Raw genomic sequence first — 23,848 nt, 5'->3', positions numbered from 1 at the left:
AGGCGGATAGACTTCTTTGCCAGAACACTAGAGGGGGCGGGTAAATCTTCGCTGCAGGCACTGGACTCAGGCGTAGAATGTCCTGATACGTCTGCAGGAAATGCTATGCGCTGAAGGGTGTCCATCGATGTCGAATAGCGGGCTGATCAAGATGAGATGATCCATCGTAGTCAAGATGAGACGATGTTGGTCTTGAAGGAAGAAATTCTGCCGAAATTATGTTTGAGGGCCCGCTTATATAGAGCAAATGTGTGCCAAAATGGGTAGAGCTAAAACATCATTGCCAATCACAAGATTGCCATTATGATACAAGGGCTTCAACTAGGTCATGGAAAATGGATTTTCCCCATAGCATTCAAATGCAATGTCAAGTGAACTGAATCAATAGGGAACAATGTTTTTCCAAACGAATGAAGAGACAGAAAAGCTCTCCATATTTTGAGTGGGTTGGAGGAGACAAGACAGTGTGTCACATCTCATGGACAGCTTGTAGGTTACTATGCTTCGCTTAGAACTTATTTCTTGTAACAGCACTTGCTCAAATTTGACCAACTACAACAATTATGTTCTTTTACTGCAGCACGCAGATTTTGAGTCCCCTAACCTCTAATCCCTCTAACTCAAGCAGCCAAAACCCATCTCCTCTCAACATTTTTTTCTATATTACAGCTCTCAGCGTGCATGAGATTCTTTTTCATGAGCAGCTACTTCAAAGCGAGGATGAGAGTCCCCGTGGAAATGAGGAGGAAGTCGAGAAGATAACATTGCAGTGTTTGGAGGTGATGCATGCTAGCCAAGATCCCTCTACGAATCCACAGGGGACCAGCTCGTGGAGGAGAAAGCACATGTTTTCTTCTGTGATTATCAAGGATGTAAACTACATGCTAATGAGTGAAAGAGACAATAAATAATTTGCTGTATTTTTTATTAACTGACAAGGCATTGAGAGGTCATTATGCAACTTTTTGATGTAAAACTGGCTTGTATGCAGTTATCATGAGCTAATTAAATACCTTCTGAAAAGCAAAAGATGTACTGAGAGAACTAGGAGTAACTAAAGATACAATGGTTTCATAAATCCTTCTTGGAAACATAAGGTGCAATGCAGGGCAAATTAAAAAGTTAATGCACAGAGTACAGAAAGTAATTTCAGCAGTTTAAGTGTTAATTCATTAGCAATAAAAGGGCCTGGGATGAACTAATAACTGTCCTCTGTTGTACAACTTAAGTGAAGAAATTTTATGAATTTAAAATCAATCAAGCTATACAGATGTTTTCGCCTAAACAGAAAGTACCTGTTACAGCTGATTAGTTAATTTAAGAGAGAATATTTATATTAAGTACATAAGTATTTGCTCACTACCTTTTGTACACTGAATAAAAACCTTCACTGGAGATTTTATTAAAAATACTTTTAGTGCCATTTGATTAAATGCAAATATTCTTAAAGCTCTAAATCTTCTACACTCATATGCTAGACAGTGCACATACAGTTAAATTAATTTATAAAGTGAAATAGCATTTTATTTTATTTTACAAAAGAAAACATGACCTAGAAACACACAACAAATACAGCACATTGCATTCAGTCCCAAATGCATTTACTAGAAGCATTGGTAGGTATTGTTCAGTTGTCTTTATTTAGTCAAATCTATGCCCACCTTCTACTCATTTCATATTCGGGAAAACTTGTATCCATTTTAGGGCTCTGCATCTGTGCTAACATAGGCTTCTGCTGTGTGACTAAGAGTGACATGATTTATTGTGATGGATTTTGGAGGAGGGAAACAGACTTCACATGAAGCTCATATCCTGGCTGGCATTCTAACAACTCTATAAGACGCTACAATCTGATCAGAAGCTACATGACAATAAAAGATTACATGCATACATTTTCTGTGTTCCTTTTTTTACACATACCCTCCTTTCTCCATTTCTATTGCTGTAATATCCTTAAAAAAGCAGAATAAAACACGTTTTATAACTGGGTAGTTACTGTACCTCTCCCAGACGTTTTCTGTCCCAAATCTCTTCAATATTCAATGGAACAGCACCTGACCATGAAGGAACCCCTTCACTGGCTTCTGAAGGAGAAACAGTGATAGAGATTAAACAGATTCTATAGATTTATTAACAGTTTAACACATTCAGTTACTTTTTGAGAGGGAAAGGATAATGTGCCAGTTTGTCTGCTGGATGGATGGATGGATGGATGGATGGATGTTTCACTTTTCATTCTATAAGAAGAGGCTTAGAGTGGAAATGGAACTAGCTTATGACAAATAAGAGTGGCAAGCATTATAATGTTGCCATTTAAAAAACAAAGCTACCAAATTTTACAGAAACCATATGAAAAATGGGGGATTCCATTTACTGTATATATGTGAATACAGTATACAGTATAGAATGAAGACACACTGAATTACATGAAGTGTTTTTCTTTCTCTGACATTTTCTCTCCTGCCATGTGCTTATGCTTATTGTGTTTGAATACTTAGTAAGAAATATGTGACAGAAAAAGAGAGGCAGAGTGTGTGTGTGTGTGTGTGTGTGTGTGTGGTGTCTGACAGCCTCACATCACTAAGAGTGAGTGAGCAAATGTGTTTGCAGGTTTCTGTTAGTAGTAGTAATGTCTTTTGACTCCATCTTTACTAACGTAAATGTTATGAAAGATTTATTCTCTAACTCCAGCAAAGCCTGTACTGAAGCCAGTATAGAAATGTATAGTAAAGCACTTTCTCCTCACAGTGAATGGCAATAGTCCATGTCTATTGGCTTTGAAGCCATCTATATGCTAATGTACTCCTATCCTTAAAATATCCTTAAGCAGATATAAACATTTACAAGTTACGGTTTTCCATTTCTGGAATACAAACAAAAAATATTGATGACTCATCTTGCAATACACAAATTTTTAATCCAATCAAATGCTCTCTAGAACATTCCTTCTCCTAATTTTTTAAATTAATAAAATGTAGAACAACAGAATTAATCTAAATAAAACCAGCCAGAGCAAGCACTTCATCAAACTGGTCCGCTAAAGGATGACCTCATCAATCCACAAGAACCTGATTGGTTCCAAGTTACTTGACCACTCTCTGCCAACTAGAAACAAAAAACAAGGTGCCAGTGATCTCCCGTCAAGAGCAGTTTGCCCATGAACACTGAAATGTTGTTTCATGCTGTGTCAAGGCCACATGCGCCTTGTACTCAGTTTGACACAGATGACCAAGGAGAGAGAGCTTTGTCAGCAGGTCACCTGTTCTGTCCAAGCGCTTCACAATCAGCTATGGTCCCATCACTTGTCTGACCTTCAGATGCTGCTACGTGCACTGAGTGTGACATTTTAAAAGGTGACAGCAATAGCACAGGGAAACACAATGATCCCAACTAACTCTTAAAACTATTTCTGCTGTATTACTAGCCAAAAGTGTCACTTCAGGATCTATCAAGTACAAGCTGTAAAGAGCCTCTAGCAAAACTATCACATGATATCGCATGGCACCTTGGAATGCATATGAACATTTGAGTTGGGAGAGGGGCATCTTAAAAACAACATAAATACTTAAAATTCTGCTTTATTTAAGTCACCAATCAAATGTAATTTTGGAATAATAATTTGTATATTATAAAACAAAAAATAGATTTATGGTAATGAAAATTAGATTTTTCTTTCACGATAATTAGGGCTGGGTATCGAGTTCGATACATTTTAGGCACCGACGAAATTGCTTCTTAAACAATCGAGTATCAAAAAATGTCTTGTCGTTCGGTACCAAATTTCGATACCTATGGGGTTAATCTCGTCAATGTCAGTGATAAGCATGTAGCATGCTAGATGTGCCCAAATCTATAAGTGCTGGTGATTGGCTGTGGTTAGGCATCAAGGAAAAACACTACTTTACGCCCACAGACGCGGTAGTTCTCCAATTTGTAATTGTCTTACTTTCATGAAGCAGGAATGGTAGATGAAAGAAAGGAAATTATCCTCTTCTTTATGATTTGTTGTCCTCTTTTCTAGGTACCAGTGTAGAATTTGGGTGGCTCGCCATCAAATGTGAAGATTCAGCTCACAGAAGTAACAGAAACCGTAGAACCAAGAAATAGGAAAACACAAGGAAGGAAAAAAACCTGGCCTCTATATTAATCGTTTTTCTCTTACACAGGTGCACGTGTCCAGCAATGGCGTCTGTGAACGTGAGAAAAAGTGACTCAAAAATAATTAATCGGCTTCTTCAAATACTGGCTGGCACAAAATACATGAACTTCAACCACTTTTCTGTACACTTTTCAGTTTTTTTAACAATATTTGTTCAACTTCGTTCGCAAAGATCAGTCTTTCCTCTGTCATGCTCAGCTCACTCTCCCGCTGTCTCGCTTGCACGCGGACACACACGGAGGGCGCGTGATGATGGAGAGCTCTCATTGGTCAAATCGCTAATCAACTAAATATCTTAAATCGACATTATACTTTCTTTTCACCTTTATTAGGGAAATATGATGTTAGTAAATAATAAATTAATGAAACTTAATTCCTTTCAATTACCCATTATTTAACCAGGGTTACACATCTCCACCCTCATAGATGTAAAAGATGTGGAAAAGATCAAAAGTGTGGCTACATTTCACCAAGCTCGAAGCCAACAGTGCGTGATCCAATATTTGTGACAAGATAATTGCAATTGGTAACGTGACAAATCTGATGAAGCACTTGACAGTGTACTGAATAAACTTAAGAGCAGAAAGTTGCTCCGTCTTCGACTGCAAGAAACTGGTGCGGTCATCTTCTCAGCGTCCTGCCACAGAGCTTCCTTCAAAACTTCTGATGAATGCAGCGGCGCTATGACTGGGACACCGACAGGTAAGGTTAACGTTTAGCAAACAAACCAACAAACAAATTCGGCTAACTTGTAGTGGTACATGCTTGTGTACTTGTTAAATTAACGTTTCTGTGAGTGATGACATTGTCCTATAAACTGGGACCTAGATATTGTTTGGATGTATGGCTATAGATAGCTAGATAAATCGATGCTAAAAATGCTTTAAGGTTAACAGCAGCTGATCAAGTGTAACTCACATTAAACTAATCTTATTAAACTGTACTGATCCTTAGGGTTGGCTGAATTAACAGATTAGCTTTCTTGTTTTTTTTTTTCCTTTTCACATTCATTTTATAGCCTCTGCCGACCCTGGCATGAGGAGACCAGAAGGCTCAGGAGAGTCTTTAAGTCTGTAAAAAAAGTCGATATCGATAAATAGTTTTTTTTAACGATACCCAGCCCTAATGATATGCCAATGCAAAAAATCTTAATGGTCTTAAAAATTTTTCTATAATTAAAATACATTTTCTTTATGCTAAATATCATTTCTTAAAAAAAATGTTTTTTGATTTTGGGGAGAAATATGACCCAGACATGTTCTTGATGGGCTCTGTGAGATTTACTACCATATACCTAGATTTCATTTTTGTAATTGGTTGATTGTGTTCTCCACTTAATTCAGGAAGACATCCAAAAGTAATCTGCTTTCTGGCCAATGCTGCCATGGCATCTGTCAATGTATTTAGGATTACGTGATGACAATGTTGTGTGAACAGAAATTCCTTTCCAGGAATTAACTGCTATGCGGCTAAACACTTTAAAACAACTCCTGCCATTAAATAAATGATTACGCAAGGACAGAGAGTAGAACAAATGTGGAGGCCATGGTGTCAGTAGACTGCCTTTTCCCTGATTGAAGTTTTTTTAAAAGTACTGGCATAAATTTTGATAAAACAGGAATATTATTTCTTTTAAAGGAAGAATTCACCCCAAAAATGAAAATTCTGCCATTATTTATTCACCCATATGCTGTTATTCATTCTGGGGAACACACACCCAAAAAATACATTTCTGAAGAATCTTTACACATCTCTTGAATAAAAACTACAGTACAGTTCATAGTGACGATTCTTCCAAAATGTCTAATTGTGTCATTTACGGATAAAATAGCAGCATGTGTTACTTATGGAATTACTAAAATAGAGTGAGGGGGCTTCGATCTGAAAGTGTAGAGTGGAGTAAAAGGTCAAGCCACTGGAATGGAGGCATAACCTATTTGTTTTTTGGAGGAGTGGATTTAGCTTGACAGGATCAGTCAGACAGACAGAAAAAAAAAATGATTCTAGAAGATAAATTGTCATAGCAGGATGACCAGTGACATTCAACCGTCAATTCCTAATGGATGATGACCCTGTAAAGTCTAAAGGTCAACCTTATCCCCCCTCATCCTGGCCTATCTAAATAGGACCACCCTCCAGTGACACAAGATGAAGCACCTCTACCCCGCTGAACTCTGAAAAACAATTTTCTATAGTGGGGGTCTGAATGAGATACACTATATTCAAGACCTCCCAGTGTATGTCTGTATTCATTAGAAAAAGAGAGAGAGAGAGATACAGAAATAAAGAGAGACATAAACAGATATGTAGACGATTGGCAATATAAATGTCACTTGAGTAAGTGTGTATATCTTTCAACGGGGTGAGTTTCAGTTGTGTGTATTCTTTGTGTCAACCCCTGTCCAGAATAGAAATCAAAAAATCCTAAGCAGATGGGCTCCTACACTAAATGACACACAGTAGAGAGAAATGCACCAATCAACAAAGTATAACGAAAAAATAGCTTGACAAACTCTCCAGACAAAAAGTGTATCTGTTAGCCAGACAATTAGCCCACCTTAAAGGTGAAGTTTGTCATTTCTGTGCTACTATATCACCAAATGGAATTGCAAAATTACTTACTTTACTTGGAAAATCAGGAAGACCAACCCGAACATCACAACACTGGACAATGTACTATCCCATAATCAATGTTGAGTGTATCTGATTATAGTAATTAGTTACTGTAATCTAATTACTTATTAGTCAAAAAGTAATGTTACATTAGATTTTAAATTATTGTAATCAGATTACAGTTACTGACTTTCAATTAAATTAATTTTAAGTACATTACTTGCGCTAAAGTAATATGTGCTGTTTAACACATTTAAATTATGACTTCATTTGTACATCTGTTAGTATTTTTGTGACAGCTGAAGGGTGTGCGATAATTAGGAGGAATTATAGACATTTTGAAGTTGAGCAAAATCAAAAACCTTTTCTAGGAAATGTTATTTAAAAAGTAAAATAATTAGTAATGTGATTACTTTTTAGGTGAAGTATTCAGTCAAGTAATCTGTTTACATTTTTAAGAGAAGTAATTAATCATTTGTAGCGGATTACTTATTTTGAGTAACACTCCTCATAATACCACCATACAGAATTGCAAAATGTATAACTGTATTTAAACAGGTTTCCTGAACACTCCTACCATTTTCCATTGGTCAGAAAATAGATCCTGCCACAAAGTTACAAGAAAACACAAATCCAGCCACCTAAACAGACAGAGGGCAAGAAAGCAAGAGGGTAGGAGAGACAATCCAGATAAACATATTCCCTCATTTCCACCCCAGCCGGTCAGACAGATCTGAAGACAGGAAGCAATGCTTGTGTCGTCTGTGTGTACAGGACAAGCCACACCTCTCGTGGCAGCCTGAACTCTAGCCTAAATTAAGCTGAGTAACAGCAGTCAGGCCAGCAGGGATGAAGCAGGTGACTAAAAGCAACATGGCGCTGGCTTTAGCAGAGATAAGAGAAGAGGGGGGATGAATCACGGGAACAGGCAATCCCTGGAGGGAAGCCCCTGCGCTCAGAACACTCTGTCCTTGGGAGCTGACGATTGATGGGAATCGAGTGATAAAATCCAAACAGTCCTTGGGTCCCCTGAGCCAGAGAGAGGGTTGTACTTGCTGAAGTGTATGCCACTGCACTGAATGGCCACGTGCTTTCCCTGTGAACCAATGGCAATTGCTTTAAAGCAGGGGTGCCCACACTTTTTTGTGTGATGATCTACTTTTAAATGAGCAACTCAATAAGATCTACCAACTAAAAAAACACAGTTTCATTTAAAATAAGAAAATGCTTGTTGGGACTACTGCATGTATCCCTACATGGAATTCATCTTCTAATTAATAAAAAATATATAATAATGTTCAATGTTGATATCATTCAGTTTTAACACTAAACCCAAAACACCTACAGCACAATAGATTACAATAGCCAGGGCATTTACCTTATTCTGATGATGAGAAAATATTGACCAGGTGAGGTTTTGTTTATTCAGTTGCCATGACAACTGAATAAACTAAATTATCACGAAATTGCGATGCTACTGCCCGGATTAGGCAAAACTGTCTGATTCCATTCAGTTTTGCCTAATCCGGGCAGAAGTATCGCAATTTCGCGCTCTGTTCTCAGAAGTCCTTGGAAGGCGGGTATGCGCAAACCTAGTTGTCATGGCAACTGAATAAACAAAACCTCCCCTGGTCAATATTTACTCGTCAAGTGCAAGTCAGACAGAAACTAAAAGAAGGAAAGACATTATATTTATTTTTCTTAAAATTTAACGAAAGTACATTTACATTTTGTGCGATCTACCAGCATTGCCTTTGCGATCGACTGGTAGATCGCGATCGACGTATTGGCACCCCAGCTTTAAAGGTATATAGTTCACCCAAAAAATTATAATCTGTCATTAATTACTCACCTCATCACTTTATACTCTTTCTGGCTTTCTTTCTTTAGGGGAACACAAAAAGTAAAATCTTGAAAATCTTAAACAGCTTTTGTCTATCTAATTTAAGGAATTTTCCGGTATCAGAACAAGTTTAGCTCATTTGACAGCATTTATGGCATAATGTTTATTACCAAAAAACTATTAAAACTGGTTCCTCGTTCATAAAAAAAAACCTTACAATGGAAGTTAATGGGGCCAATCCATCAACGTTAAAATGCACACTGTTTTTATAGCCAATACGTAAACTTTATTTGGCTTAAAGGAATATTCTGGGTACAATACATGTTAAGCTCAATTGACAGCATTTGTAATTCTGTTGATTACCACGAAAAATAATTGACACGTCCTTCCTTTTCTTTAAAAAAAAGCAAAAATCTGGGTTACAGTGAGATACTTACAATGGAAGTGAATGGGGCCAAATTTTTGAGGTTTTAACGGCAGAAATGTGATGCTAATAATTTTATAAATGCACTAACATGCATTCTTCTGTTAAAATAATGTATTATTTGAAATTTAAAGTTGTTTTTATCATTGTTTTTACAGGTAAATTAGGGTTTTAGGGTTTGTTGACATTCGACTTGGCAACAAAGTTGTCAAATTTGATATAACTTTACACTTTAAAAGTTTTTTTTCACACTAAATTCATGTTAACACACAAATATTGTTTATGAATTGTAGCTATACCTTTAAAACAGTGGGTATTTTAGCATTTACATATTAGGTCATTCACGTCGTTCACTTCCATTTTAAGTGCCTCACTGGAACCCTGATTTTTGCTTTTTGTTTTAAAGACAAGGAGGAACGAGTCAAAATAAATTTTTGTGGTAATCAACATTACGCCACAAATGCTGTCGATTGATCTTAATTTGTATTGAACCCAGAATATTCCTTTAAGATTTGATAAAAAATTTTACTAACCTTATTTGTGCAAAGTTGTATACAACCTACAACTTTATTTTCATGGCGATATAACACTGGTAAGCCCTGTCATTTGGTAAATGCCAGTAAATACCTAATTTTATAACCGTAAAATCATGTTAACCAATATCATGTTTACCCCTTGTGGCTAAACTATTGAAATGATTGACTATTGACTACTGTGTATTTTAGCATTTATGGACTGGTGTTATTCAATTCCAAGCATTTTTTGCTTCTTTTTAATAAATGAGGGATGAGTCAAAATGTATTTTTGTGGTAATCAAAATCATGTCAAGAATGTGGTCAATTGAGCCTAACTTGTATTAACCCTAGATGTGGCAGGGCGGAGCGCGGGGCCGGGTCGTGATTCCACACACCCCTAATCCCTAATCAGGCTGATCATGCCTCAGAGGGGGATAAAGGCCGACTGGAGACTGCAGTGGGACAGAGAGATTTACGGACAGCTGTCCGACACCTTTGTGTGTTTGCTTTTGTTTAAGTTTCTTCTTAAGTTTTGTTAAGGTTTTTGCCTCCTCCTTTCCATTATTCCCTTTACACTAGACTATTCCTTTAAATTGAATGGTGTCTTAGGGCTATCTAGCTCGAAAAAGGACAAAAACATAAAACCACAGCAAAAGTAGTCTATACATCTTGTGGACTAAATTCCTTTTGAAGTCTTTTGAAGTCATAACATCACATTGTGAAAATTGATTCGAATCAACCCCCATTTGCAGCAAAGATTTAATATGGTGAGTATGGCACAGGTTGGAAGTCAAAAACATCATACCCCATTGGTCTTGATTTTCTCATGATGACATCAGTAAATAATGATGGAATTTTTATTTTCTGTGAATTATTCCTTTAAGACAGCATGGGAGGCTTGGCATCCTTTGACATTTCATAAAAAATGTGGAAATGTAATTATCTATATTAAAAAAAAAAATCTTAATATTCATTACCACACAGCTCAATCTCGTTATTGTATACTGTATCGTAATCTGGCATATTTTTATACCCATTATACACTGCAACAAAATATGTTTTTCTTTTGGCTTGTTTTCCAATATAAATATCTAAAACTCATTTAAAACTATGTACATTTACTTTAGCAGCTATACAGCAGAAGAAAATAAAATTTCTGAGAATGTTGAATATGATATTAAAAATACAAATATATTAAAATACCTAAAAATCCTTTAAAAAAAGATGCATTCACCTGAGAAGCAGCATATACAATATTTAGACTTGTCTTTAGAGAATAGATCTTGAAAATAAGTATATTTTGTCTTTACTGCACTTGCAGAATTATAATCAAGTGAAAAAATACACTTATATACAAATTACACTTTTATTTAAGATTCATACTATTAAATCAAGTTTAAATATCTTATATGTTGTTTCTCAAGTAACTGTATCTTGTTTTAAGGATTTTTACACTATTTTAAATGGAAAACAAGACAAAAACACTTGATAACAATAGGATTTTTTTGCAGTGAATTTCTTTACTGAATTAAACTTAATAAAAAAAATGTCCCCCTTTAATTCAGTGAATGTCATTTAGAGGGATTTTTAAAAGCTGATTTTGTCCTCTTTACTGTTAGTAAGCACGTTTAATACAACCTTTTATATCAGGGCACAAGCTGAAAAATAGGTTAAGAGCTAATGATTAATCATTGCAATAATCGCAAAATAGTCGAATAATCATTCTAATAATCATTAGATTAATCAATTATCAAAATAATCGTTAGTTGCAGCTCTACTTTCATTAAGTAAACTCACTGATTAGTAGATCTGAATACCAGTTGATATATGACTTCTAACTTCCCTGTTCTTAAAAGGCACCAGCCACCACTGCTGTGGGCTAAGGAGCTGATTCAGCATCAGTGTCATGCTATTGTCTGAAACCTTACACCAGCGATCACAGTGGTAAGATGTATTAGAAGTGAGGCGGATTTGGAAATGAGGCATAATATTGAATAGTTGCTTTTAAAGGGTCAGGTCAGGCAAGGTGTCGTCTTCAGTAAAAAGGGGAGGAAGTGGTGCCGGCCAATACAACACAGTCAAACATAATGCGAGAGCACATCCGGATATTGGAAGGTCTCAGAAAATGCAATATTCCAATAAAAAAAGTCATGATGCATGTATCGAAGCACAATGCACAAGGGAAGCGTGAATGTAAATAACTAGTTTGAAATGTGGTGCATCTTGTAGCTGCTGTGAATACTGACAAGATCAGATCGTCCTACTTTTGGAGTTTGTGAAAGTATTTGAGTCAGCTGGCTTATGGTCAGGTTACAGTTTTTACTTTAATTGTCTATTGTGGGAAGGAAGCTGTTCTCAGAACTTAGTGCATAATGGCAATAATGCACTTGAAAACTGAAATTAAGTATCACAATAAAGGTGTAACATTACTGTGCATGGATCACAGAGTATGCCCAGCAGTGTCGCATCAAAATCAATTATAAATTAATTATAATTAATATAATTAAGCAAAGCCTTGAAGGTGCACTCTGTATTTTCTTTCAGGGCCTGAAATTCATTTCTGAAAAGGGGGGGGTGCCTCATATAGGGGGGATTTATGCACTTTTGGGTGGAATAAAAACATTCAAAATTTCATAACAATCCTACCTGAAAATGGTTAAGGACGCGCCAATTTACTTGCACTGATGCTGGACTAATAATTTGATAGAAAGACAAAATTATTGATATGACTTCTTCATCTGTGTATATTTGTAATTCTCAACTACATGCTAAAGTGAATAAATGTGTGCAGGTATTACCTGCATTATGAATATCGAAAATGCAGAAATTATTAAAAATGTGTGCTATAACCGCAATATGTGATGAATTTCTGCTCTATGGTAAAATACTTTCACTTATCGCAGTTTAATGCACAGAAACAACTCTAAGTTAGACATTTGATGGTAGATTTCTCCTAAATATTGTGCCTTTATTGTGCCTTTAGTGGCACAAAAAAAATAACTCACTTTAAAGGAATAGTTCACCCAAAAATGAAAATTCTCTAATCAATTGCTCATCCTCATGCTATCTCACCTGTGTATTACTTTCTTTCTTCTGCTGAAAACAAAGACATTTTCACGTCAGCTCTGTAGATCCATATGCAAGTAAATGGGTACCAAAATGTGGACGCTCCAAAAGCCCAGAAAGGCAGCATAAAAGTAATCCATAAGACAGTGGTTAAATCCATATATTCAGAATTGATATGATAGATTTGGGTGAGAAACTGATTAATATTCAAGTCTTTTTTCACTATAAATCTTCACTTTCACATTTTCCTGATTTTGTCGATTTGCATTTTTCATACAAATCCCCACCAACTGGGTAGGGAGGAGAAATTATAGTAAAAATAGGACTTAATGTTTTTTTTCACCCACACACAAACGTTACAATTCGAATGCCATTTTAGCAAAAAAAAAACTTGAATGGCCAATTAAAAGGTGAACTAAACTCATTGTAACTTTCACAATGTTGCTTAATTTTGTATCACAGCAATCGCTGCAAACACATTGTAAATAAAGCTCTTATTCTGTTCGACTTAATTCCACGTAAAAAAGACAAAACGCATTTCACCAAACAATCATGCAAACACATTCTTCTACAGTACATACCAGAAGATAGTGCGACTCAAGCCAGCGACCGCACATAGTGGCACCCAAGCCTGAGCAGGTACATCTCTTTAATAGGCTGCTATCGACCAGCTACCCAGACTCCACTACATGAAGATCGATTCTCTGCCCAGAAATAGCCTCTGGAGACTGGCCTCAGAGGCAGTGTGCAACTTTGTGCACGTTTGAATACTAGGCTGCATTTCTGAGCTCAACGGCAGTACTTTCTGTTCTGAGTGTCACTGTGCTGTGAGGAAACCACATCTTAGAAAAGACAATAAACAAACAGGAGCTACAGGCAAAATAAAGAGATTTAAAACTAACAAATAATTAACTTGAAATGTTCCTTTATTTGTAGGTTTTCATTCAATATAACTTCGCTAAACCTTGTTTTACAAGCATTACTGACCAATTCTACCTTAGCAACTGTTGCCATCCACCATGTCATCAGAACATTTGTTCTTTTCTAATTTGCTCCAAGGAAAATTAAAGTTAATAACTTTAGTCATCTAATGTTTCAGGTGATATTTACTAAAGGGTACCAGTTTTTTTCTAATGCCTTTTAGCTCCAAGGTAAATTAAAGCTAATAACTTTAGTCATCTAATGATTCAGGCGATAGTACTTAAAGGGTACCAAAGTACATAGGTTGTACAAACATTGGGAACAGTTGTGCTCACTTACACTAAAGTTTTCAGTTGTAATCGCTATTATTTGCCTCAAATCTGATACACACTTTGCACAGTTTTTACTCATGTTACAACGTGATTGAATTATTTCATTTAAAGTCAACAAAAAAAAACATTTCAGTCATTGGCTATCACTATCAAGGATCTATGACTCATGAGTGCTTATAAACATTTAGTTTGAAATAGCTAATCAAAGCCAGATTGTGTTTCGTTTTGAGAAGCTCTGTTAGCACACAAAAAAAAGCTGAGCATTTAAAGTGAGGCTGTGACTAATCTAATCATTTTAGCCAGAGCTGTATTTTTTAAAACTCTGAAAAGTGGGGCAGCGAGCTGTGCCATGAAAAATTTAAACTTCCCACCTCCGGGCCTATGAGCATAAATAAAGAGGCCTTCAGTCTCTCCACCTTCTTTCCGTTCCCCTCTGGGAACATCAATCCTCCACTTAGACACACACAATATCATTGCACTAAGGTGAGGATTACAGCAGGATTAAAGACTGGAGACTCTTGCCCTGCCCAGGGAACCAGATTTTCCAGATTATTGATCAGCCTCTATCGGCTGGTGATGTTGACAGGTGTATTGTCCAACTGTTTGTAAGTACTCAGTCAGAGTCCAGTCTAAGTACTGAAGTCCAAGCCTTTATTGATAAGAACATATTCAAAGGAAGCCGTAAAGACATTTGAGACAAAAAGAACACTAGTGCAATGGTGACTTTTGTGGTCTCATGAATGACTAACAAATGTCAAATGAAAATGTAAAGATCTTTCTACTTGATCTAATTTGGTTTTAAAGGGGTCATGTCATGAGGCTCCTTGATATTTTGACATATAATAGGTCATTCTACTATAAAAACAAACCGTAAATTTCAGAACTCAAAACTTAATCCTATGTACAATAAACGAAATCTGCCACACTTTCGTTCTCTATTTCCGCAACTTCCCTACGTCACTACGGGGCCCATTAATTCATGACTGCCTCTACAGCAATAACACCAATGCCTACACGTCATCGCACCCTTGGTCCTGCCCAAAGGTGCTCCATTTGTAGACACAGAGAGATAGTAGAACGAACAGGCCTAGTGTGGCCTTATTATTCCTTAACACCAAAGGGGACCAATCTGGACTATTTCAAATTATTTTTGCATATAAACATGCACCAGACAGACGTCTTTGCCCATTGTCATGTATCTCGTTCTGCTTTTAAAAGACGTGGTATCAAGATACAACTTTGAAAAGGAAACTCAGTTTCATTCAACTGGTGCATCATGTCGCAAAACAGTGAGTAAACAGTTTAATTAATGAATATTTCAAACGTCATCACTATTTAGTGCGCTGCTGTACTTATAGTAAGTGAACAGTTCAATATATTCAGATGCAATGTTTTGGGTGTGCGTAATGTGTAAACCCTGAAATTCAGTTTTTTATTTTATTTATTTATTGTTGTGGAGCTGGTTCATTCTCTTCCGAATGAGTTTTAAATATGGCTGTATTCAAGGGGCTGCACAATGTAAACCAGGGTTGGACTGGTGTATTTTGTCTAGTTATCTCTTTGTGGCTGGTAATAACTGAGTTTCATCCAGCCCACTTATTGTTTTCTAAATATTTATTTATTTATTTTTGACAGTTTGATTTGTTCTGCTTCTTGGAAAGTACCTTTGTGTAAGCTATTTTGGGCATCCCCAGCACTTTATTTTCAGAAACGTGCTTAATATTTATGCTTATTTCTTAAGCGTGAATAAGAAAAGTATTATTATTCACAACAGACATTTCCACAGGTGAAAAAAGTTCTCCTGAAGATCTGATAAGTGATTTTGAATCCTGTGCATGATACTGCACAAACTGAACCAATGGCTTCATGAAGAGGGATGGAAAAAAGATGTTATTTAAGGTTCTGTAAGCAACGTTAGCCATTCTGGAACTTCCGTGAGACACAGCTACTGAATTAGACATGCCCCTATTTTCAAAACCCTGCCCTACAAAGTTGCTTTTAGACCATTGAGGCTGTTCCAATCAGAGATGGAACAGGAGAGCACCAGCACGTCATCTAAGTACTGTCAAAGTAATCTAAAGCAACAGTAGTATACTGACAAATTGACAATAGCTTATACAATTGCTACAGGTAATGTATAATGAGCAAAATGTAATTTCACTGTGAATTCTTACATTTGAAGTGTAGGAGGAGTATTCTTTGAAGATTGAATTCCATTCTTGTAATGTTTATCGATATTTCAAAGAAATAATGGCATATTTGTTACCATTCATAGTTCTAACAAGACTACAAAGTGCTGAATAACAGCCGAGTGCGGCTTGGCAGGTAATTCATGTAAGCACATATGACTTAAAAGTAAAAACTACAAATATCATATCTGTGCATTAAGCTGTGTAAATGGAGCCTGATTTGGTATTCATATGATGCAGATCCATTTGATCATCCAAACAGGAGCCCGTGCAGAGAATGCATTTCTAATGTCAAACCATAGGCGACTTGTAACAACTGGATCTGTCATCCAGAGCATCTAGAGACAATGTCCACAGGTACAATGTGTACAATTGCAGGTTCAAACCTGAGTGTTGGGTTGTAAATTTCACCATCAGATACTCAACACTGTCAGATTCACAGATTCATCAGGTGTAGAAACACTGCGATGCTGCCCATGCTGTACTGATGTTGATTCACATCTGTCTTCAATCACACACTAAAAACATGGAGAAGATGTGATGGGAATACAGGTATTTGGCAGGCGTGGAGTAGATGTGTCAAACAAAATTACTCAGGAACAATTTATGGGCTTACAACAGCATTTAAAATGCAGGAAAGAAGCCCTTGAAATTGTTACATACCATACACACAACGCATAAACACTGATTTTCACTAATAATATCTTGCCAGAATGAGGTCAAGGAAATTATGCGGTCCTTCCAGCTGTTGTATTTTTTTTTTTATTTTTTTTTTTTTGAGGCAATCATATACTGCATGTAGTGTAATCTCTTGGGCTAGTGGACTAGAGTGTTTATTTTACTAGACTGAGACTCACAAGCACACCCTTCTAATTCATTTAGCTAGACGCTCACAAATCACAACCACAGATAACAAACATGCAGTCAAACACACGCTAAACCAGGCAGACAATATAGATGAGCGGAGACAATATGGATATACAAAAAGACAAAAGAGCAATGACATCCACGTCTTCAATCCCATACATGCTAAACACACAAGCATGTGCAAAAGTCGGAACACACACAGGTGCTTTAGAAAGACCACACACTCCAACTCTGGCTTACTTCATTAGATTTGGTGTGCCAAAGTAAGCAGCCAAATTAGGGCCCTCCAAACTATAGGGCAGAGTGAAGGATTATACATGCAGTGGTGAAAGCTGTTTCTGCAAATGGAGGGAGCTGCTATACTGTAATGATTCTGTAATTCACTTTGTTCATGACAGTTTGCATCAGATTCATGGGACCAATTTGCCTCAGTTCTCCACAAGTAGTGTTTTTGATTAATCAGCTAAAATTACACAAGTAAGTATTAGTCTTACCACCCCATCTGCTCTGTCTCACTTGCTCCAGAATCTTGTGCCGGAGATCTTGGCTTGAGCTCCAAGATGTAACCAGCAATTTGCTGGAGTTAGAAACTGTTTTATGCATTGCTCTGTTTATTTTCCATGCATGTCCAAATTTATTGGACTTTTTCGCCTTTGGTTCTTTTTAGGGATGGGTCAAGACAACAATTAGTCATCAAACAACCGTATGCAATCTAATGATAGCAAATAAAATTGTGGAAATACACAAACACTTAAAACATTTACTCAAAGTTAAAAAAGGTTTTGAAAAGGAAACATTTTCATTTTCCATTGACAAGGCTGTTGAACGATTTTGAACCCAACCCAAGGGAGTTCAGTTCTGTTAATCGACCAGACAGACACAGCTATTGACCTATATAATCAGTGATTGATTGAACCGATTTCTTTTTATTGACTTGATCCAACCGATACACAACGCATTGGTAGATCACCCAACTGTAAGGGATGACTTTGTTTAGGAGTAAAACTGAAAGTTTTACAATGTTTTTAACAAAAAGGGAATAATTAATATTATGAATAATTAACATTATAAATAGGGTTGCAAATCGATTACAACTTTTCATTGAATTAATTTCATATATAAATACTTGCGGAGAATGGCCCTCAAATAACAATAATACGTATGTAATGATTAAATAATTATAAGGTTATATTTAAATAATTATAATATATATTATAAATATAATAATTCAGATAATTAAAAAGCATTATTGTGGCAGAAGAGTAAAGTATTGATTAGGCAATACAAAAAGTGGCTTTAGAAGGTATTATATTGAACATATTATATGACCTGCAGTCCATCGCAATCTATTTTGCAATTAAATTCATCAGTCTGTCCGAGATCTATTATAAATACTTTTTTTTAAAGATGCGTCAATGTACAGAGCTGCATTTTCTCCTTTGTTTTCTCAGTTATGTCTGTGCTATTTTCCCATGTGTTTTCTGTGCACTCGCTCTCTGAGATTCACGCACCATTATATTAATTATTTATTTCCCTATGTCTGTCTTTTATTATGGTATGAAACATCTCCAATAACCCCGCCCCTAAACACCACGTAATGACAAAACCTACTGTGATTGGTCACTTAACATGACAGTTAGATGGCTTTTCCTGTCTAAATGTGCAGTTCTTGACCAACTGATGCTGCAATAGAGACCAGACCTTTGCCGAAGTCATAGAAAAAGGCAAAAATAAAACACCATTTTCTTTTCTTCTGAAGATTGAAGGCTGGAATTACTGTTAATTTTGCTGCTTCATTATCCAGTATACTAGTTAATAATAAAGTGTTTTTTTAATAAGATATACATTTATATTGAAATAATGTGTAGTTAGAGGTTTGTGTTTCATTACATATTAAAGTGTACTCCAATTAGTTCCACACAATAAAGATATACTAAACTGATTATGCAAAAAAAAACAACAACACTGGTATCGGATTGGGATCGGCCGATACTGAGATTTCCAATATCAGAATCAGAAGAGAAAAAGTTGTATCGGTGCATCCCTACCCTAAACAAGTGTTTTGTTTTTTAGACGTGTCGTAACAAGTAGTCAATCTTTTAAAATCTCATCTTGAGACATTCTAATCCATTCCATGGCACTATATCTTGCTGTTATTTTTTTTATGCTAGAATGTGTCATATTTAAATGTGTCAGATAGTGGTCAAGTGAATACGAAACCAGCCTAATTATACAGGGTGTCCTTAAGACCAATTGGCTGACTGGTCATTCAAGCAACCGACGAATTCGTTTTACACGTCCTTAGTTCTTGTATTGCTTGGAATTACAATAGCTTTGCATTTCCCCTCTCTGATTAAGCACAAGAGAGAGGGGGTCAAAGCAGGGGAGCAGGGTGACCAAGGAGCAGATGGAGGTAAATGTCTTTCTCAAGGTCACAAGCACAGTGTGACAAACAAAGTGTGAATTAAGGAATTTTAAGCAGCCTCTTTCAGTTTATGGTGCTTTTACTGCAGAACCAAAGACCTCAGTAAGACAATGGAACTTAGTTCCTATTCTGTTTGCCAAGAGGCAATTAGGGATGCTGTGGAGGCCCCTGGTGATTTCTTGGTCCAGTTCAAGTCTTAAGCAGGAAAAGTCTTAAAAGCGGTCATGACGATAATGCTACTGTCAAGATCAACCAAGCAATGAATGTGCTGCATCAAGCAATGCTTGTGGTCAAACAAATATTTAAGACTGCCAAAATATAAAATGTAAATGGTCATGCTGTTTAAAAACATGTCAGCATTTATTGGACAATTTAAAGGGTACTTAAAGAGTTAGTTCACTCAAAAATGAAAATTCTGTCATAAGAGTTTCTCATGTTATTCCCAACCTGTTATTACTTACTTTGTTCCATGGAACACAGGGATTCGAAATGAACATGCTGAAATTATTAATCCAAACATTCTGTAAAGAATGAGAGAATTTGTATTTTTGGGTGTACTATCTCTTTAGAAGTGTTTAATACACTCATACATACATCCATGCTAATATTTGCAAGGATCTTCCAGAGGAAAGGTGATTCACTGTCACCATAAGGGGGAAGTCCCTTTTAAAACAGATGCCATTGGAGCACTTAACACCTCTAAAATGGTTGCCAAGATCCCAGGCGTCTCCTCAGAGCCACTTCCTATACTGGTGCCAGTGGCGTGGCAGCACTTCCTGTTCCAGCCCCTGCCCCACAGGATATCCTGTGTCTCTGGTATCAGCATAGCTCACGTGAGGACCCTGTCCAATCTTAACTCCACTTGTAAGGGAACACGTTTTCTCTGAGCCAATTTTTCACCAGGGCTGGAAATGTATGGCCAGTCTAAAATGCTAGAATGCTAGAATCTTCCTGACTTTAAATGTAAAAAAAAATTGAGAAACTGGTCAATATTTAAAGTCCTTTTTTACTATAAATCTCCACCTTCACATCTGACAGTGAAAGTGGCGATTTAAAGGGAAAAAAGGACTTAAATATGTATCTGTTTCTCACCCTGGGTTGGCATGAGGGTGAGTAAATGACCAAAATGAATTTTTGGGTTAACTATTCTTTTAAATTAGTAAAGCAAAATCTGAATATCATCTGCCTAGAACAGAAGTTATTTAGCAACAATTGAAACACCTTTACAGCTCAAATAAAACATTTTTGAATGGATGAATTAATGCAAGCCACTTTTAATCACTTCGGAATACATTTCCCCATAGACTTTCACTCTTGTAAACATGATTTTTGTTAGTTTTTACACACTGAGAGATGAGTCACAATTATTTTCAGTGGTAATCGACAGCATCTGTTGCCTGGAGATTACCTTGTTGTGAACCCAGAATATTTCTTAAAAGCAGCTGTTTTCTTTCAAATTTGGATGGAAATAGACTACTTCAGACTTTTTCACTGATCAACATCACAATGTTTTCTTCATGGAATCCATTAGGACCAACAGGACTGAATAACAAATACCAAGTACATTTTAAACCATGTGGATGTCCTTACAGCACAAAACGAATTGAAGCACTTCCTTTTGCTTTATTCAATACAGATCCAATACCAGACGGTACATAATGATCACAATCATTGTGCACAGAAACAGCCTGAGCCTAGATGGAAGAATTACTCTCATAGCTCATCTGGGCTGCATTCTAGCAATCATTAGAAAGGTCTGCTCCATTGTCATGGTAATCAACCAAATGGCCTCTCTTTTTAGGGTCAGCAGAGTGTCTGAGGCCACACTAGTATACCCCTCCATTTGAAAAGGAGAGAAGAGAGGAATCATACATCACATCATAGGACACATCCGCCAGACCAGGCACTAACTCAGCCACCTGTTAAGTCTCGCACTCAGAACAGGACATTAACCTCAGATCAACTATACTTATCTTTCAAAGAGACCACAGAGTTGAAATGGTCTCTGGATTATTATTGAAGATTATTATCAAGATGCAACTACTAACAATACATTTCCAAAGCAGACTACAAAACATTACAGCAATCAAATTGTTCTTTACTGTGCTCCACAGAGGTAGCAAGTGACTTTTATGACCAGTAACCAGATACATAATATGATGACATCCCAATGATGAGAATGCGGTGCAGTACACTAAATGAGAATTTAGTGTAAATCTGAATTTCAAATCACCTTTGGCAAAATTATTTTATTTGTTATACATTAACAAACAACATAGTGTAACTGTAGGCTGATAAAGGGCTTTTCATAACATCTATCAACTGAACTTTCCTAACTAAACAGTTTCCTGTACCTTATCAACCATTGATATCTGAAGTTTAAATGGTTTCTAGCTGCAATCTTAAACCCCTATTTAGTTTGATGAACAGCGAATGAGGAATGTATAGAATGATTAAGCTAAAAGCACTTTTACATGCTCCACATACATGGTGGAGGGGAGCGGTCTGCCATGGCTGGGTTACAACTTGATGCACTGGGGGCCATAAATCAGTGAGGGAACCAGCGCAGTGACACTTCTGTTCCAGATATACACACCCTATCTGTGTTTTTACGAGCGCATTGAGCAAGGAGAGAAGCCTTTGAACTTTTGTGTCATGCTACAAGGAGGTTCAAAGACTCACGGGTGAGATGTGCATAGGCCCAGTGTCATGCACCTCTAAAGATCAGGGGCTCTGTCTGACATGTTTCAACAGATTTTCCACCTTTTCCACCTCTGAACATAACGGCACTCATTCGCTTTGTGCAGGGGACTAATACAAGAACAACAAGATAGCATTTCTTAACAAAACAATACATTTCATTTGTCAGATGCATTTGTCATTTGTCTGGCTGTGCCTTAAAGCTGAAAAATGCAACCTTTGCAAGAAATACGGAGGTAGGCAGTCAACAAAGCATGTTCGAATCCAATGTTAGCGTAACATTCCATCTACTAAGATGCTTTCAAACTTTCTTCCAAGCATTGGACTAACTAAAAATGTGCTTGGTTATCTCTAAAGCCCACTTGAATTTGTTGTAGATCATTAGACATGATGTAATGGGGTCTAAAACCAATTTTCTTAGGAGGTAAATTTATACACAAAATGCTAAAATCTTTGTGTCTGTGAATGCTTTGAACAAAGTTCTGCAGGAAAAGTAAAGGTTTAATTTCTGTTACAATGTTCCTCATTTGTATGTTGCTTTCAAGAAAAGTATCTGCTAAATGACTAAATGTAAAATTTTATGAATCATTCACACATGAGGAACTAAGCATTCACAGACACAAAGCCTTTCTCTTTCTTTTCTTTTTTTTAATCGGCATGCTTTTTAAGCATGAAATAGGTGCATGTGACTCCCAAGATCTGGAACACATATTAACTGTGTGGCAAAATCATTTAGTAAATTGGGGGTGTGGTATGTCTTTGAGTAATTGTATACTGATGGTTCACCTCCAGCATGACATTTTTAATTCGCTCCATTCAGTCATGCATGCACACAAACACTGCACTTGAAAAAAGAAAAGAAAAAGAAAAATCGCAAACAATTCATCATAAGTGTGTTCACTTTTCATCTATTTCTGGACCTGTCAGCTTTATCATATCCCTTTTTATTCATTATTCCTACTGTCCCTTCATTCTTAAAGGGCTGCAGCAAATAACAGGAAATCCAATTTTGATTAGGACTTCAGTGTTTTCTGTATCTGAGTGGTAGGCATAGCATTCTAGTCATAGACTTTCTTTCTTCAGTGGGTCACAAAAGGAGATGTTAGGCAGAATGTTAGCCACACAAACACTTTCATTTTGGAAAAAATATGCCATGAAAGTAAATGGTGACTTAGGCTGTCATTCTGCCTAACGAAAGAAAGAAAGTTATATGGGTTTGGAACAACATGTTGAAAAAGAAATCTAAAGGTGGCACAAAAAATAAACAATACAAATGTCACTGTGACGTCATCGAGAGCAACAACTAGCTACAAATAAATAAGTAAATCATTTAGCTACATTTTCAATGGCAGCAAACTTAGGTTCTTCTCTTTCACAATGTGGTTTGGGGTTTGTTTTTTGGGCCAAACGATTTACTTATTTATTTGTATCAAGTTGCTGCTCACGATGTCACAGTGGAATCATTTTGTTGTTTACAAAAAGTCATAGAAGTACACCAAAAATCAAGCAATTTATGCATTTTTAAGATATGAACAATCAAACATAGTTACCATATAGATGTTTCTACTTGTAAAAATTGTTTTTTTTTAAATAAAATAAAAAGTAAATTAACTGTAATGATAATTGTATTCATTATTTGCATTTTTAAAGGGTTGCTATGTGTTTTATTAAATAACTAATTTAATTCTGAAGAGTTCTTTGAAAATTAAGTAGGACTTTTGGATGACAGTATTTAAAAAGGCTTTATAACAGACATATGGGCAATTTCTGTTTGGTGGTAAAATATTAAAGGTC

At 36.4% G+C, this 23,848-nt stretch overlaps 1 protein-coding gene across 5 annotated transcripts in view; it reads right to left on the bottom strand.

The window, feature by feature from the left end:
• LOC127652910 (retinoic acid receptor alpha-B) overlaps positions 1-23,848 on the bottom strand; it is a 153,900-nt gene that overhangs the window by 118,816 nt on the left and 11,236 nt on the right. For 2 of the 5 annotated variants that reach the window (XM_052139356.1, XM_052139361.1), the window contains exon 2: positions 2,002-2,084. The exons of 1 other annotated variant lie outside the window; for it this stretch is intronic. The gene's annotated coding sequence lies outside the window, so the exon portion shown is untranslated. Of the gene's footprint in view, positions 1-2,001; positions 2,085-13,201; positions 13,280-23,848 lie in introns of those variants that run through there. 2 more of the 5 variants (XM_052139358.1, XM_052139357.1) reach the window with 2 other exon arrangements.

The sequence above is a fragment of the Xyrauchen texanus genome, chromosome 12 (assembly GCF_025860055.1).
Source record: "Xyrauchen texanus isolate HMW12.3.18 chromosome 12, RBS_HiC_50CHRs, whole genome shotgun sequence".
Lineage (NCBI taxonomy): Eukaryota > Metazoa > Chordata > Actinopteri > Cypriniformes > Catostomidae > Xyrauchen > Xyrauchen texanus.
This window is presented reverse-complemented; position numbering and strand designations above follow the sequence as displayed.